The sequence below is a fragment of the Narcine bancroftii genome, chromosome 1 (genome assembly GCF_036971445.1).
Source record: "Narcine bancroftii isolate sNarBan1 chromosome 1, sNarBan1.hap1, whole genome shotgun sequence".
Classification (NCBI taxonomy): Eukaryota; Metazoa; Chordata; class Chondrichthyes; order Torpediniformes; family Narcinidae; genus Narcine; species Narcine bancroftii.
In genome coordinates this window covers 24,178,255-24,196,042 of record NC_091469.1, presented here as the reverse complement: position 1 = coordinate 24,196,042, position 17,788 = coordinate 24,178,255, and the positions used below count along the sequence as shown (strand labels likewise).

Here is a 17,788-nt window from a genome sequence, read left to right as displayed (position 1 = left end):
CTCAGAAACTGGTTTTATTTGTGTGGATTATATTTTCCTGCTTAGATATTTTTAAGAAATTATTTTTAAATAATAAAATAATAATAATTGTATTCATAAAATGTCAATTGTTACCTTAAACTTGTAAATGTCCACACTTTGTTTCACAGATGTAACATGTTGAAGACATGTGATTTTTTTAATGTGTGTTTTTCTTTCCTGATTTGCTATGTGTGAGAATTCCTAAATGTGGTTGACTGTCATTTTAGGTGCTTGGGCTGGAGAATCCACTCAAACCATACCTCACTGGTAGGGAAAGGGGCTGCTGTAATTTCCACAGAGGTCTCTGCAATCTTTGAGGGCCATTTGGTCACTTAGCATCGAGGACCCAGAGTAGACATCTCTGCTTCTGCCAGTGACTAAAGGTGGCGAAATGGGACAAAAGCCAGAGTGAAACACTGGGAGGCTTGTTTATACCTAGGGAAGAACCTCAATGAGAGACACAATTTTTGATGATAGTTTAGCAAACCACCAAAACATTGTCGTAAGGAACTACAGCATGGAAAAAGGCCCTACAACCCACTGAACCTGTTCCTACCAACAACCTACCCACATACACTGTTAGAGAAGTGCATTAGCACTTAAACACCTCTCTCCATGGCAGCCCACCAAAGCCAGGATACATCCAAGCTGCTATAAAGAATGTAGAAGCAAGTTCAAGTCATGCATACAGTGAAATTATTTATTTTGTATGTTATCCAGCAAATCAAGTAATTCATAAACACAGCAGATTAGAGAGAGAGATTAGTTAGAACAGAGCTATTTTACTAGTGTGAGGTTCATTCAGAAGTCTGGTTTCAGATGATTATGGATACCTGACAGTTGTCGCAGGGCCTAAATTACATAACCTGCTACAAAGCAGTAGGGAACGGCAAAGCTTCACTCTAAGAACTCAATGCCTTCTACATCCAATTTGACCACAAGAACAAGGAAGAACCACCACTGCGGACCCCTCATGTCCAGTGGTATATTTAGGGAAAATAGTGCCTTTGCAAGCACTGAAATTGCCCCTCCCTGTTACAACTTACTTACTTCAACCCTTCACCCCACAATCAGCCCTTGCCGCTGCCATGCCATCCACTTCACCTTCCCTACCTGTCTTTGCCACTGTAGACCTAAAATAGCCATATCCAACCTTGTGTCGGATATAATGAGATATCGGAAAATAATTTACACATTAAAAAACATAAGTCATTTCAATTAAAAAAAAAACCCTCTGCCTATTCAAAGGGCAACATTCACTGAATGAAAGCAACAAGCCGTATTCCCTGGGCCGGAGCAGAGCGGCCATCGTTAAAGGTGTTGAGTGGCTGTCACTGTCCCCACAGGCGCCCTCTCCTACCTTTGGTGGAAAGGTGACTCTCAGTGCCGAGCATCTGGTGGGAGAGAAGCAGGAAGATGCCAAAGCTCACGCTCAAACTCATTCTTCAGTGCACACCCTCCTCCACTCTGGCTCCAAAAGGGGACGGGAGGGTTTGGATTCAGGCATTGGGAATTCCGTTGTAAGCTGAGGGGAAGGTTTTGAGTTGGGTGTCAGAAGCTCCATTGTTGGCCAAGGGGAGGGTTCGGAGTTGGGCGTCGGGAGTTCTGGTGACCGGAGCTCCCAATGCCTGACTTCAAACACTCCCCTAAGTGGTTATAGTAAAGGTACTAATGCCAATTATTCTCTCGCTGGACTGAAAAGTATTCTGTTTGAAATAAATCAGACAAGTGGTGTTGGGGGAGTTCACTATCTTTAGGAGGGCTTTATGCTCAGGAGTATTGGCAAACCCATACAAGATCGTGATGGAGCTCGCCGAGTACATTGCATAGAACTTATTTTTTTACATCATTGTTAAAGGAGGATTGGTGCTGGAGCCCTCGGCTCTCAGAGAATGCTCAGTGCTGGGTTTAACATGAAGTCAGCAGCAGAATATCTGTGGGTTTTGGTGGGTGAGCAAGGACATCGGCAGTGAAGGGCTGCAGAACTGGCACCTCCGAGGTCAAGGGAACCAAAATTGAGCAGCAGAGGGTGTCAACAATGCCTACACTGACTCAACGTGCACTCCTGCTCCTAAATAGCACATAATGGCTTGTTACAGGGAATGGTTGGCCCATGGCATGTCCCTAGATACTCTTATGTTCATGTCCCCTGATGAATCTTTCCTGTCCACATCAGAGGATGATGCATTTTGCCTTCAGGTGAGTGAATCCGAGAAAAGCATCCAGTCTGGATAGAGTACCCGGCCAAGTATTAAACACCTGTGCTGACCAGCTTGCCAATATATTCATGGATATCTCTACATCTCACCCTGGCAAGGTGAGGTACCCTTCTGGTTCAAACAGGTTCAATTGTACTGGGTGCCTAAGAAGAGTGTGGTAACCTGCCTAAATGACTATTGACCAGTGGCATTCACATCAACAGTGATGAAGTGTTTTGAAAAGCTGGTGTTGCAAGCATATCAGCTCCTGTCTGAGCGGCGACATGGATCCATTCCAAACTGCCCATTTACAGAAGATACCATCTCACTGGTGCTTCACAAAGCATGGAAACATGCAGACAGCAAAGATACATACCTCAGGATGTTCCTTATCATATACAGTTTGGCATTTAGCACCATTATTCCCTCAAAATTGATCAACAAACCAAGACCTGGGACTTAACATCCTACTGTGTAATTGGATCCTGGATTTCCTCACCTCCAGACCACAATCAATGAAGATTGATAAGAACATCTCCTCCACAATCTCCAACAGCACCAGAGCACCACAAGGCTGCGTTTTTAGCCCCTTGCTCTACTCACTACACACTTATGAATGTGTGGCTTGGTAAGACAACAGTACCATCTACAAATTCACTGACGCTCACATGGTAGGGAGTTGCATAAAAGGGCAATGAGTTAGCATCTCGGAGGGAGAGTGAAACCTTGGCTGAATGATGCACCGGCAACAATCTCCCACTCAATATCACCAAAACCAAGGAGCTGATTGTTAACTTCAGGAAGGAAAATGTAAGATCCAGTGATCATTGGGGGATCAAAGGTGGTGAGGGTGAGAAAATTTAAGCTCTTGGGAATCACCATCTTTGAGGTTCTTACCTGGGCACGCCAGCATCTCTCCTTCCTCAGGAGTTTGCGAAGGTTTGGTATGACATCAGAAACCCTGGAAAGTTTCTACAGATGTGTGGTGGAAAGTGTGCTGACTGGCTCCATCACGGTTTGGTATGGGATCACCAATACCCCTGAGTGTAAATCCCTCCAAAAGATAGTGGACGCAGCCCAGGACATCACAGGCAAAACCCTCCTCACTATCGAGCACATCTACGGGGAACACTGCCGTCAGAGAGCAGCAGCAATCATCATGGATCCACAGCACACTCTGTTTTCACTGCTACCATTAGGAAAAAGGTATAGATGCCACAAAACTCACACCATCAGGTTCAGAAATAGCTGCTACCCTTCCACCATCAGACTCCCCAACGACAAACTCAATCAGGGACTCATTTAAGGACTTTAACTTTTCCACTTTATTGATTTTTTTCCTCTATATATTGCAGTTTATTTACTTTTCTTTATTTGTTTACCTGTGCATGTTGAGTCAGGTTTTTTTTGCTCTACCAAAAAGTGGTAATTCTGCCACACCCACAGGAAAAAGAATCTCTTGTCTGATTTCACACTCGTAAAATGGGAAGGGATGAAGAGCATGTTCCCAGGGTGGGATGAGTCCTTTAAATGTTAGCTGCTTTTCTAAGGCAGTGGGAAGTGTAGATGCAGTCGAAAGAGGAGAGAAAGGTTTGTGTGATGATGATGATCAGAGCTGCCTTCACCACTCTCTGTAGTGGGGATGAGTTGGCGACAGATTCCACGATCACAGGAGACATGCAAATCCCAGTCAATGAGATACATGACAGGACCAAGGTCCTGGGGGAAGAGGCCAAGAGACACATCAGACTGACAACAAGAAGAGCCTGGCAGGAGAGGGCTACAGTGGGCAGAGTGAAAATCCCTGCACAATGAAGCAATACAAAGACATTTCACATCCTCAAAAGCAATGTTACTCCACTGTTCACATCTGCAAAGTGGCGTGTAACAGGAAAGTGTATGTGAATGGAAGTCTTGGTTCTTTGAACAAGCTGGAAAAGGAGAGATCTTGCAGTTAAACACACGCATCGAAACAGGGATTCTGTACATAATCAGTACTTGCAAAGAAATTGTATGCACAATTTCAGTTTTCCCTCCTGATTATTGGTGCACCATATTGGTTAATAGAGAGTGGCTCACCCGAAGGTGCAACTAGCAGGCTGTAATTATCAGCACATAGCCCAAAACTGAGACCTTCTACTCTGGACTTTGAAAATGACTCGGGCTCACAACCCAAAAGAGGGAAATCCAGTCCTCCAGGTCACCTTCATTCCAGGGTCGGACAGTTGTGACTGCCAAGAAGAGTGCAACTCTATGTGCATTCAAGGCAAAAATCCTTGGAACACATTCTTGACGTGACCAACACCTTGCTTCTCCAAACTACAACGGCCATAGAAACACTGCTGCATGAAAATCAGTGCTGGAGAATCTTGTAAAGCAGTCACCCTGTCAACAATTCAAAGACAACTGTCAGTCAACAAGCACCATAGAGTGTGCACTGCACTGGGACTGTCCTGAACTTCTTAGGAACTGATTAAATCTTGTATCATTATCATCAGATCATTACCGACCCTTTCTGGTAGAGAACTGAGAATCTCTTCAATGTGCTCATTCCAACATAACTCTCACCTCCCATTACCACTGGTGCTGGTCTCAGTTCTCTACCAGAAAGATCTGGTGGTAATGGCAAGGGGATCCAGGAAATAATAAGCTGCAAAGAAAAGGGACCCATGGGTTTGCTATTTCACCAGGGAAAAAGGAAAATTCAATAGGCACCTGAAGACTGAGGTCCAACAGAAACTCATGATTCTCTGAGTCATGGGGCACTGTAACTCAATGACCACCTTACCAGGCACAGATAGATTAACTATCAGAATACCCAAACACACACGCATCCACCTCAGTGACAAGGAACAGAAGGTGGTACAGTAAAAAACAGAGAAACTGGAATGAGTGCTCCGAAGAGTTCCTCAACCATGATTCTGATGTCCCCGACTTCATCCCACAGCAAATTCTGGTCCACCCACTCCAGACTGACAAGAAGTTGAAAAGGCAACATATCATCTAAAATGAGGACTTCTAGAGCAGACAGTATCTCTGGTGAAGCCCAACAACTTGGTAAAATAAGCTTTAGGCACAAATTTACAGCCTCTTCTTGGGGATTTGGGAAGAGAAGGTAACACTGGAGAGGCTCAAGAAGCTCAGTGATGAGGACATTCTCTAAGGAAGCTGATAAATTCAATAATGGTAGCTAGGGAGAGACATCCCTACTGCCTGCACCAGATTTCACCCCAACTGCTTCTGCCCAGTGGTTAAACTGCTTCCTGAAAATCAATCTGGATCTCATCAACTCCAAGAGAAAAGCGAGTAGGCTCAACCACTATGAATTATCTTCTTCAACCTCAGAATCACTTTTGAGTTGGCAAACTGGGTCCCTCCAAACGTTCCTGTATAAATTGGTATCCATCCACATCTGCTACTTGATGGTGTGAGTCCAGAACAGACCCAACCATAGTGCAGATTGGGGTCAAGCAAGCCTCTGACATTGCCCTCACACCTGTTCTCAATCTTTCTCATCTCAATGCTGCATCCCCACCTCCAACAAACCTTCAATTGAAGTAGAGCTAATCCACAGGTTACATGGGAAAACATGCAACTGATGTTGCTTCCAGTTTAGAACCAAAGTCACTCCATCCTCAGTTATTGAGCTGTAGTATGCAGATGATCCCGGAATATAGGTGCCTTAGGATGTTGAGCTCTGAGCTAATGTCAACTCATTCACAGAAACCTGGAGGATAGGTCTTCTATTTAACATCCATAAAATAACCTCCCACAATACAAATCTATGGTGAAATCCTGGAAAACTTGGATACTTTCCATACCTTGGAAGCCACTTTCCAGGAAGGCAGGCATTATTGTGCCCATCTGAGAAAAATAATGATTGAAGATCAAGAACTCAAACCTGATACAAGGCTTATGATCTACCAGGCATGTGATCCCTGCATTCCTGAGCAATTCTAAGACCTAGACTACCTACAAGGGGCATTTAAACCTCTTCTCCACAAAATTGTTCAACTCCCGGGATTCTCCAAGATAAATGGCCCGTAAAATTAAAAATATCAAACAAAACAGCCACAGGCAATTAATCACCACCAGAAGCCAACAAAACCCTAAGTTATTGAAGAGAAAAATGCTAGCAACTTCTGCCAGGCTTAGGAAATTGGTTAAACCTAGAATCATAGCAAGTAGGTGCAAGAATAAGCCACTCAGTCCTTCGAGCCTGTACCACCATTCAATATGATCATGTGATTTCAGTACCCTATTCCTGCTTTCTCTCTTGATCCTTTTAAATATAAGGGCCACATGGAGCTTCTTTTTGAATTTTTTTTTTTTTTTTCTTTGGCTTGGCTTCGCGGACGAAGATTTATGGAGGGGGTAAAAAGTCCACGTCAGCTGCAGGCTCGTTTGTGGCTGACAAGTCTGATGCGGGACAGGCAGACACGATTGCAGCGGTTGCAGGGGAAAATTGGTTGGTTGGGGTTGGGTGTTGGGTTTTTCCTCCTTTGCCTTTTGTCAGTGAGGTGGGCTCTGCGGTCTTCTTCAAAGGAGGCTGCTGCCCGCCAAACTGTGAGGCGCCAAGATGCACGGTTTGAGGCGTTATCAGCCCACTGGCGGTGGTCAATGTGGCAGGCACCAAGAGATTTCTTTAGGCAGTCCTTGTACCTTTTCTTTGGTGCACCTCTGTCACGGTGGCCAGTGGAGAGCTCGCCATATAACACGATCTTGGGAAGGCGATGGTCCTCCATTCTGGAGACGTGACCCATCCAGCGCAGCTGGATCTTCAGCAGCGTGGACTCGATGCTGTCGACCTCTGCCATCTCGAGTACTTCGACGTTAGGGATGTAAGCGCTCCAATGGATGTTGAGGATGGAGCGGAGACAACGCTGGTGGAAGCGTTCTAGGAGCCGTAGGTGGTGCCGGTAGAGGACCCATGATTCGGAGCCGAACAGGAGTGTGGGTATGACAACGGCTCTGTATACGCTTATCTTTGTGAGGTTTTTCAGTTGGTTGTTTTTCCAGACTCTTTTGTGTAGTCTTCCAAAGGCGCTATTTGCCTTTTGAATACAAACTAACAAATTGGCACAGAGTGGATCTAATGTGTCTTTCTTCGGATTACTCTCACTCAGACTAAGAGGAGTTAACGTGCAACTACTACAAGTTGAACAGAGGTGTTTAGTACAAGGTCATACTGTTAGGAAATTAGTTCTTGAAGGTCCATGCAATCTTAAGGAATCTACATACAGCAGACAGACACATTCCTATCAGCTCTCCCAAATGGCTTGATGCTAATTTTAAGGCCTGTCCAAACCAGGTTATGTTTCTCTTCATCCACTCTATCTACTCCTTCACTATCAAAACTCATATCCTCTTGTCCTCCACAGCCTTCATTATCCTCCAAGGCCACCATCCTCCACAGCCACCAACCTCATTCTCTCCCACCCCTGCACTACCCATTTCTACCTTCTACCCATGATACACAAACCCAATCATCTGGGTAGACTCATCGTTTCTGCCTATTCCTACCCCACTGAACTTGTTTAATCTTACCTTGACTCTATCTTTTCTCCCTGTCCAATCACTCCCCACCTACATCCGCAACACCTCACATGCCCTCCATCTCCTCTATGATTTCAGATTCCCCGAACTGGACCACCATATCATGACGGATGTCCAATCCTTTTATAACTCTATGCCCCACACAGAAGGTCCAAAAGCACTTCGCTTCTTCCTGGACCAAAGACACAACCAGTCACCCTCTACCACCACCCTCCTCCACCTGGCAGAACTTGTCCTCACTCTAAATAACTTCTCCTTTAACTCATCCCATTTCCTCCAAATCAAGGGAGTAGCCATGGGTACCCAGCCATGCCTTCCTGTTTGTGGGCTTTGTGAAGCAATCCATGATGCAAACCTACACATGCACACCTTCCCCACCCCCCCACTCTTCCATTGGTATATTGATGACTACATTGGGGCTGCCTCATGCCCCTGTGATGAGCTTATCAACTTCATTGGCCACCTTTCACCCTGATCTCAAATTCACCTGGTCCATCTCTGACAATACTCTTCCCTTCCTGGATCTCTCTGTCTCCATCTCGGGAGACAAGATTTCCACCAACATATATTACTTCTGTCCCCTGCAAGGATTCCATTCCCTTCTCTCAATTTCTCCATTTCCACTGCATTTGTTCCCAAGATGAGGTCTTCCAGTCCAGATCTTCTGAAATGTCTGCTTTCTTCCACAAACGTGGCTTCTCCCCAACACCACCAACTCAGTCCTCACCCACATTTCCTCCATTTCCCACTCATCTGCCCTGGCCCCCTCTGCCCCCAGATGCAACAAACATAGAATTCCCTACATCCTCCCACCAGCCTCTACATCCAACATATCCGCCGGAATTTCCAGCACTTACTACAGGATCTCACCATCAGACACATTTTTCCTTCTCCTCCCCACTCGGGCTTCCGCAGTGACTGCTCCCTCCATGACTCCCTCATCCACTCATCACACCCCCAGCACCTTCCCTTGTGCCTGCAGGAGGTGCAACACTTGCATCCACACCTCCTTGCTCATTGTGGTTTGGGGCCCCAGACAGGCCTTTCAAGTGATGCAACACTTCACTTGTTCATCCACAGGTCTTATTTACTGCATCCAGTGCACCCTTCATAGTTTTCTATAGATCGGAGAGACCAGTTGCAGATTGGGAGATCGCTTTGCTCAGCACCTCCACCCCATTCGCAACCACAGCGACCTCCCAGTGGCCAATCGTTTCAATTTTGGGTCACACTTCCAGACTCACGTGTCTGTCCATGACCTAATGTATTGTCCCACCCTGACCACCTGTAGATTGGAGGAACCACCTCTTATTTCCCATTTGGACACTCTCCAGCCAGATGACATTTACATTGACTTTATGCTTTCCATGAAATCTGCTCGCCTTTTCTCTCCCCTCCCCCTTTTACTGCCTCCCCCTCATTGATGCTGTCCCCTCCTCCTTTCTCCACCTATCATCTCCTGCCTTGGCCACCCCTGTTCCCACCTCCCCTACTCTTTTGTTAGGACAGCTGTCGGCATTTTCTCATACTTTGATGAAGGGGTCAAGCCCGAAATGTCGGTTATGTATCTTTGCTGGATAAAGGACACTGTTTGACCTGCTGAATTTCTTCAGCATTTTGTGTTTTTAATCCAAAATATCGTAGCCACATCACTTCTTAAACTAGATTTAATTATAGATAGGATATGAAACGGCAACGTGAGTGGAAGGAATGAAAATATAGATGAACTATGCTAGTTAAATGATGGAAAAGGCTTGGGGGGAGAATTTTATTCTGTTCTAATGTTCCAGTGCAAACTGCTATGGAATATGGGACTGGAACAAAGAATTCAAAGGATGTTGTTTAATTGCTTCTTTTGCCCCAAGGAAGATTAGAGAGGACAGGATCTTCCTCAGCACAAAAGAGGCAATTTACAAGCACCCAGAATCACTTTCTGATCAGACATTAATTGCAGCATTGTGCATCCCTTCTGGGAAGTCTGTCTCATGCTGTTTGGCATTAACATTCATGAAGTTTAAGAGCTTTTATAAATCCAAACAAAACTTCTTACATACTTTCTCTGCACTCTCATAACTATTTGCAGATTGCCACAGCATTCAGTGCAGCTGTGGGTGACAGGTGCAACAAGAATTGGGGATATTATTAGCTAATAACTCAGCTTATACTACTTGCCATATTAGGTCAGTCATCATTAAATGTCATTTTTCATCTTAAAGTGATGAATGAACCAAGAAAATGAATCAGTCCTAGTCCACTTTCCAAGTATCCTATTCTAGAGATATTCCCAGTATAAATTTAATTTTACAGCTCAGTAACAGACCATTTCAGATCATAGGCCCATACCATCCAATTACATCCTAGTAACTAACAACCCCTGATATGTTTTGTAGTGTTAAAGAATTTTGACATAATGAGAATGGGATATCCACAGGACCCTCAAGAGATTGCAGGCGCTGGAATCTAGAACAAAAATCAAACTGCTGGATGAACTCCGTGAGTTAGCCAGCATCTATGGAGGGAAATGGACAGTCAACAATTTGGGTCGCGAACCAGGGTTTTGACCTGAAACATCGATTTCTCTCCATGGATGCTACCTTACTCACTGAGTTCCACCAGCAGTTTGCTTTTTGAATGTAAACATCTGATTTTGGAAGGCAATGGCAAAGACATAATAAAAGCAAAAAGTGCCTCTCTTTAATGCACTCAATAATTGTATGGTCAGGTTCATTGACCCTCCCTGTCATGTGTCTGCCGTTGGAGATAACACCTCTTTGAAGAGATATTAAATCAAGTCTCTTGTTTGGTTCCTGAGAGTTTTTAATTTACATGAGGAGGTGAACTGACTTCACTATGTTCACTGGTTCAGATTGGCTTCACGGGGAAGCTTCACAAAATCCTTTGAACTGGGAAATATAGGCAGGATCATTATGTAGACACATAGGAGACTGTAGATGCTGGAACTTGAAGCAAAGCACAATCTGCTGGAGCAACTCAGCAGGACGAGCAGCATCAGTGGGAGAAAGAATGATTTTCATCTCAAGCCAAACCCTTTTATCTGTATGGGAATGGTGAGCCAGGTGGACGTGAAATATGATGGATAGAGGCTTTGGATTAGCAGATGCCAGACAAAGGGAGAGAGAGGCAAGAAAAGAAAACTTCTTGGAGGAAGATTAGTCTCTCAGCGTGGAGTGGGTGATTAGAAGATAGGGGCTGCCAGTGCTGGAATCTGATGAGTAGAGAAGTGGAGAATGGTGATGTAGAGAGTGAAACACCAAAGTCTGTGATTGTAATAAAGCACACCGAAATGCTAGAGGACCTCAACGGTCTTTAATGTAGGCCCTTTCAAATTGCAATGTAAAATGGGATTAATGGGGCAATTTGCTTGGTTGATGAGGGTCCAACTGGGTCAACCTGGACAAAACACAACTGGGTTCCAGACCTACATAATAGCTGATCAGGGAATGCAGTAAAACTTATCCAGGCTTCCTCCTCTGGCGATTGAAAAGGGGAAACGGTCAACCTGGTTACTCTGGTGATATCAGCGCTTGTGTGGATGTGTCACAGGGAAATCCCTGGCTGGCTCAATGTAGGAGCTGTTGCGGTGCTGCCTCAATGTGACACTGCTGCGAACAGTGGGGGGGGGGGTTTGCTGCCATGATGGGGTTCTCCTAAACACCATCCAGTCATCAATCACCCTCCCCTTTGCACCCGGCCATTAGTTACCCCCTCCCCCACTACTGGACGTCAGTCACCCCCCCCCCCCCCCGCTACCAGCCGTCAATCACTCCCCTGCTCTTGGCCGAGAGTCACCCCCCCCCCCCCCCCGTTCCCATTGTCAGTCACACCCCCACTCTTGGCCATCAGTCACCCCACTTATCCCAGCCGTCATTTGTCCCCTGCTTCCCGGCCATCAGACTTCATCCCATGGATGGGAAAGGGGCAAAAAAAAAAAAGGGGAGGAAGGAGAAAATCGGAAGGAGTACAGAAGAGAGGCTATTAGCTGAAATTAGAAAATTCTGTTCATATCATTAGACTGCAAACTGCCCAGGCAGAATATGAGGTGTTGTTCCTCTTGTTTGCATTTGGTCTCGCTCTAGCTGTGGAGAATGCCCAGGATAGACAGGTCAGTGTGGGATTGGGAATTAAAATGGCATGTAACCGGGATCTCAGGGTGGCCATTGAGGACAGATTGTAGATGCTCTTCCAAACAGCAATTGTAGAGGAGGCAACATCGGGTGCACCAAATACAGTTGATGAGGTTAGAGGAAGTGAAGTGAATCTTTGCCTCACGTAGGACTGTTTTTGACTTTGAATGATGGTGAGGGAGGAAGTGTACTTCCAGCAGTTGCAGGAGAAAATACCAGGAGTAACAGAGAATGGGGAGGGATTAGCAAACAAAGGAGTCATGGAGAAAATGACTATTACGGAAAGTCATAAAGGGTGGGGAGGGGTCGATGTGTCTGGTGGTAGGGTCTGGTTGCCATAGGCAGAAATGACGGAGAATGCTGTGCTGAAGGTGGAGGCTGGTAGAGTGAAATGTTGACTGTTCTTTCCCTCCCTTTGAAATGGTTTGACCCACTGAGCTCCGCTCCTCCAGAAGATTTTTGGGCTCATTATGTGATTCCTTTTCTCTGCTTTCTCTCTGGGAAACAATGATTTCCTCCAGGCACTGACCAGAGGAAAGTCTGCCCTTCAATATATTTCATTATGAATTTCTTTCCCCTTTATTTTTGCCCCTTTCAGTTTTAACTGTTCTGCCTATCTTTTGAGTGACATGGTAATCACAATGTATTCTGTGGTGTGGACCTGTTCTGCAGTGGTGATACTCTTCCCTCTACTCTGGTCCCCTCTTCAGCACCACCAGAGTGCTGCATTGCTACACTAAGCACTTGTGTGCCTCTCTGGTGGGTCCTACTAGCAGGAAAGCTTCAGTCATTGCTAGTTTCTCCAATATTCTGACTGGTATTTAAATCTCATTGCAAAGCACGTTGTCTACTCAATTGAATCAAAGTTGCTCATGGAATCTATCTATACACAAATTAGATGCCACATTTCCAGAATTTCAATAGTGGCATCTAATTTCAATAGCATTGAAATGCTTCAGGGTATCTTAAGTTGGTGAAAAACACTTACATTCTTTAAACATCAGCCAGCATTGTTGCAATCTACTTTTTTTTTTACATTATCAGGTTGCTCTATCTTTGATATTTCCTTGAGGTCTAATTGGAATTTCATCCAAGTTCATGCACTCAGGGACAAATGCTTCAACTTACCAATGCTTCAAAGAGTTTTCAGTTCTAGCATGTGTTTCTCATCCATCACTTTGGAGACCAAGCACAAGCCAAGATGGTCAAATGTAACAAATATTCCAGAGATGGTTTGCGCAAGTCACAATATCCTACCATTAGGCTATGTCAACATTTTAATGTTTCAGTCAAGATGCCCAAAATTAAAGAGTGCTCCTTAGAGTAGAGAGATTAAGCTGAGATTTGAAAATGTGGTTCAAAATTTTCACAGGGGTTTTCAGCAGAAGGAGAAATAAATCGGGGATATGGTTTAAAAGTACATTTAAAAATAAAAACAAACACTTGAAAAATGTTTAAACTGGACCTGGATGATCCCGCAAAGAAACCACAAACAGCAACAACGTGGACTCAGAGACAGAAAATGGAATTGGAAAAATCGTTATTTTAGTTAGTATGGTTATGAGGATTCAGATGGGCCCCCTTGAGCTGAGGGAAATGGTTAAAAAAAAGTGTCAGGACAATGAAACAGGGAAGGGAAGTGAGACTAATTCAATGATTTGTAATTGATAAAATGGGAATGGTCTCCCCCTATGTTAGGTCACTGTATGATGGAGTTGTTTCTGAGGTGATTTAGAGGTATGACATGAAATGATAGTGTTACTCTGGGCAACTGAGCCAGATATAGAAATCCCACAATGACAGCTGTGGAGTTTGTGTAATGAGATTATTCAAGAATAAAATGTCAGGATTAGTAAAAGCAACCACAAACTACTGAATTATCCAGGAGGCTCAGCAAGTCATAGATAAGACTTTGAGCAAATGGTTACACCCAGCATGCTGGATTCAGCTAGTAGATGGGTGAACACCAAGAGAGGAAAGAGGAGAAAGAAGTCAGTGCAGGGTCACCCTGTGGCCATTCCCTTCAGCAACAAGTGTACCCCTTTGGATACTGCTGAGGGAATGACCTCTCTGGGCAAGGCAGCAGCCAGACCAATAGCACTGTAATCTGCTCTGAGTCTCAGAAAGGAAGGGTGAAGTCAGGGAGGGGACTTGATAGTCAGGAGAAAATATAGTAAATTCTGTGGCTGCAAAAGAGACTCCAGAATAGAATGTGGCCTCCCGGGTGCTCAGCTCTGAGTGGTGGTAGAATATTCTTAAGGGGGAGGGTGATCAGCCAGAGGTCGTAGTACATATTGGTACCAACAATATAGACGGGGAATGGGGAAGAGGTCCTGCAAAGTAAATTTAGGGAGTTGAGAAAGAGGGTGGATCTTCAAGGTGGTAATCTCTGGATTTCTCCAGGTGCCACGAGCTAGGGAAGGTCATTACTAGAAGATAGTGCAAACAAATGAATGGCTGAGGAGATGGCTCAGGGTTTCAAATTCTTGAATCAATGCAACCTTTTCTGAAGAGGTGACTGGTACAAATGGGATGGGTTGCCCCTGAACTAGAGGAGAACTAATATCCTGGCAGGGAGGTTTGCTAATGCAGTGGAGGAGGGGAGTTTAAAGGATCAGCTGCACCAAATTGAGTGTTGTGTAGTGATTAGAGAGTTTAGAGTAAAGGAACCATTGGTTATCACAATATATATAATTGAGCTCAATTTGAGGTTTAACAAGGAGAAACTAAAGTTAGATGTATCAGTATTTCAGTGGAGTAAATGGGATTAAAGTGGCTTGAGAGAGGAACTGACCAAAGTAGATTGGAAGGGAACAATGCAGCAATGGATGGAGTTTCTGTAAGAAATGAAGAAGGCACAGGACAGATACATGCCATAAAAGGGGAAGTATTCTAATGGAAAAATGTCATAACTGTGGCTGACAAGAGAAGTCAAAGTCAACTTAAAAGCAAAAGAGAAGGTGTATAAGGAAGCCAAAAAATAGTGGGAAGATAGAGGATTGGGAAGTGTTTAAAAACTTGAAGACACCTGAAAATACTAATAAGGAGGGAAAAAATGAAGTACCGTAGATTAAAAGGTGATTTAGGAAGGCTGGAGGTGTGGGCTGAGAAATGGCTGATGAAATTTAATACAGATAAGTGTGAGGTGTTACATTTTGGAAAGGCAAACCTAAATAGGTCATATGCACTAAATGGTAGGCTATTGAGATGTGCAGAGCAACAAAGGGATTTAGGAGTTGTGGTAAATAGTACCCTCAAGGCTGATACTCAGGTAGATGGTGTGGGGAAGAAGGCATTTGGAATGTTGGCCTTCATAAATCGGAGTATTGAATTCAAGAGTAGGGAGGTTATGATGAAATTGTACAAGGCATTGGTGAGGCCAAATTTGGAGTACTGTGTACAGTTTTGGTCATCAAATTATAGGAAAGATATAAACAAAATAGAGAGAGTGCAGAGAAGGTTCATGAGAATGTTGGCAGGATTTCAGGGTCTGAGTTACAGGGAAAGGTTGTGCAGACTGGGGCTTTTTTCTCTGGAGCGTAGAAGATTGAGAGAGGACTTGATAGAGGTGTTTAAGATTTTAAAAGGGACAGACAGAGTAAATGTGGATAGGCTTTTTCAATTAAGAAAGGGGGAGATTAAAACTAGAGGACATGGTTTAAGATTGAAGGGGGGAAAATTATAAGGGGAACATGAGGGGAAATTTCTTTACGCAGAGGGTGGTGGGGATGTGGAATGAGCTTCCGGCAGACGTGGTCGAGGCGGGATCATTGGTTACATTTAAGGAAAGACTGGATCGTTACATGGATAGGAGGGGACTAGAGGGGTATGGACCGGGTGCTGGTCAGTGGGACTAGGAGGGTGGGGATTTGTTACGGCATGGACTAGTAGGGCCGAACTGGCCTGTTCTGTGCTGTAAGTGGTTATATGTTTATATGGAAAAGTAGACTAAACAATATTAAAGTGGATACGAAAAACTTCTTTAAGTACAATATATAAAGAGTTAAAGAGAGGTGAGAGTAGATATAGGACCTCTAGAAAATCTCACTGGAGAAATAATGATGGGAGACAAGAAGATGGGAAAGAAACTTAATAAGTAGTTTACCTGGTAAGTAATTTACCTGGTTGAAGTGTACTAGATGTCCAAAGGTATCAGGGAAGGGAAGTGAGTGTGGTTACTATTTCATGGGAGAGGGTGCTCTGAAAGCTGAATGGCCTAAGGGTAGATAAGTCTCCTGGTCCAGGTGGATTGCATCTTTGGATTCTGAAAGAAGTAGTAGGTATTGGTAGTGAACTTTCAGGAATCAATAGATTCTGGCATGTTCCAGAGGTCTGGAAAATCACAAGTGTCATCCCACTATTCAAGAAGGGAAGGAGGTAGCAGAAACAATAATTATAGACCAATTAGCCTGATATCAGTGGTTGAGAAGATGTTGGAGTTGATTGTCAAGGATGAGGTTATGGTGTACTTGGAGGCATATGACAAGATCGGCAAAGCCTGCATGGTTTCCTAAGGGAAAATCTTGCTTGACAAATCTGGAATTCTGTGAAGAAGTGACAGCAGGCTAGATAAAGGTGATGTAGTGGCTGTTGTGTATTTGCATTTATAGAAGTCCAATGACAAGGTGCTGCACATGAAGCTACTTAACAAAAGTGCACAGTATATCAGAAAACATGCTAGCATGGGTACAGCATTGGCTGATTGACAGGAAGCAGAGAGACAGAAAACAGGGATTATATTCTGGTTGCAAGTGATGTTCCACAATGGTCTGTGTTGGGGCATTTCATTTTATGTTGTATATCAATGATTTAGATTAGGGAGGGAATGGTTTTGTGGCCAAGTTTGCAGATGAATCGAAGGTAGGTTGAGGAGCAGGGCATGTTGAGGAAACAGGGAGGCTGCAGAACAACAGATTAGGAGAATGGGCAGAGAAGTGGCAAATAAAATGCAATGTTGGAAAGTGTATGTCATGCACTTTGGTAGAAAAAAATAAATGGCCAGAATAATTATTCTTTACCCTTAAAATGGGGAGAAAATTGAAAATGCCCAGTTGCAAAGGAACCTGGGAGTCTTTGTGCAGGATACCCTGAAGGTAAACTTGTAGGTTGAGTCAGTGGTGGGTGAAGAAGGCAAATGCAATGCTGGCATTCTTTTAAAGAGAAATAGAGTACAAGAGCAGGAATGTGATGTTGAGCTATATAGGACACTGGTGAGACCTCACTTGGAGCATCGTGAGCAGCTTTGTGTTCCTCATTGAAGAAAACGTGCTGACGTTGGAGAGGGTTCAGAGGAGGTTCACAAGGATTATCCTGGAAATGAAAGGGTTATCATATGAGGAATTTTTGACAGCTTTTGGGCTGTACTCATTGGAATTTAGAAGAATGAGGAGGAATCTCATTGAAACATTTTGAATGTTAAAAGGCATGGATAAAGTAGATGTAGAGAGGTTCTTTCCCATGATGGGAGAGCCAAGGACAAAAGGACACAATTTTAAGATTGAAGGGTGGCCACTAAGAACAGAGAGGAATTCCTTTAGTCAGAGCATGGTGAATGTGTGGAATTTGATGCTACAGTGGGTTGTGGAGGCCAAGCCATTGGGTGTATTTAAGGTAGAGATTGATAGGTTCTTGATTAGCCAGGGCATCAAAGGTTATGGTGAGAAGGTGGAGTGGGATTGAATAGTTGGGCAGACACGATGGGCTGAAGAGCCTATTTCACATCTTGCTTTATGATTTATTTACAAAACATCTGTTTTGTTGGTGTCTTTCAAGGGCAGAAATGAACCAAATAAGTTTTAACCATTTCTGGTATGGCATTGATACAAGTCTAGATCCACAGCACTGCAGTTAAATGTAAACTGCCCATGA

At 44.1% G+C, this 17,788-nt stretch overlaps 1 protein-coding gene across 5 annotated transcripts in view; it reads right to left on the bottom strand.

The window, feature by feature from the left end:
- Window positions 1-17,788, bottom strand: part of mamdc2a (MAM domain containing 2a) — a 163,195-nt gene that overhangs the window by 125,189 nt on the left and 20,218 nt on the right. The gene's annotated exons all lie outside the window — the stretch shown is intronic.